The 912-nt window shown below is 37.1% G+C and overlaps 1 long non-coding RNA gene across 1 annotated transcript in view; it reads right to left on the bottom strand.

The window, feature by feature from the left end:
* Window positions 1-686: 686 nt before the first annotated feature.
* Window positions 687-912, bottom strand: part of LOC133276373 (uncharacterized) — a 6,166-nt gene continuing 5,940 nt past the window's right edge. The window contains exon 2 of the long non-coding RNA XR_009745852.1: window positions 687-912. This exon is cut by the window's right edge and continues 46 nt beyond it. This is a non-coding gene — a long non-coding RNA (uncharacterized LOC133276373).

The raw sequence follows: 912 nt of genomic DNA on the forward strand, positions 1-912 counted from the left end.
CTGGTTTCTTTGTTGTTGTTGTTTTGCGTTAAAAACTCACTGTTTTGTTCAGTCTTACAATTTCCATCCTCTGAAAACTTCGTTCTTTAAAATAGGCCTGACAAAAACCAAGCAAACAACCAACCAACCAAACAAATGGTCCTTTGCTTGCAGGGACATGGAGAGAGAAAACAGGTATCAAGGTGAAGTTTATTTTCTTTGTTATGAAGTTGAAGCAGCCAGACCTGTCAATCAAATTACTAGCCAAATCCGCATTTTTTTCCCCGAATCTTTTAATTTACTGTAAACTAGTTCAGTTGCAATGTTTTATTCAACCCAAAAGCAGAATAGTCTATTCTCCACATTTGTTTTTAGTAAAAGCAGGGAACTTGCTCCACAAACCTGACAATGGCCTTTCCCCAAAGGTTCCCAGTGCCCAACAGGACTCTAGTACACCTGGCTTCACTTCCTCATACCAAGTGATTTAAATAATGGTGGGAGGTCTTGCTTCAAATCCTTTTAGATGAATAACCTTAAGATGTGGGTGAGGTATAGCTCCTCAATATCACATGTGAGATGGGTAACTTCATCACTATTCATCCAACTATTCTTGCAGCAAAAGCAGGCTGGCCAGCTTTCCATATGGTATGGCTTTACCCTACAGTTTTCATTTACAAAAAAATGATGACCCTGACTAAAGGCTGCTCACACTCCAAGATAGAGACAACCTTAATAAAGGACTCAAAAGAGTAAAGCATAACAATGAAAGAAATTTGCCAATTAGAGTTATCAGTATATATATAATTTAATAGTCAACAAAGCATTCTATTTGATGGCTTACAAATATCTACTTTTAGATGTTGAGGATCCCACAGTACTCTCTAGTTGTGGATAAATTTGCAAAACTTGTTTTTCATATATCTTGTCAGTTTG

This window comes from Pezoporus flaviventris, unplaced genomic scaffold (assembly GCF_033815535.1).
Source record: "Pezoporus flaviventris isolate CSIRO_AGI_PZ_B2104156 unplaced genomic scaffold, CSIRO_AGI_Pfla_v1 ptg000045l, whole genome shotgun sequence".
Lineage (NCBI taxonomy): Eukaryota > Metazoa > Chordata > Aves > Psittaciformes > Psittacidae > Pezoporus > Pezoporus flaviventris.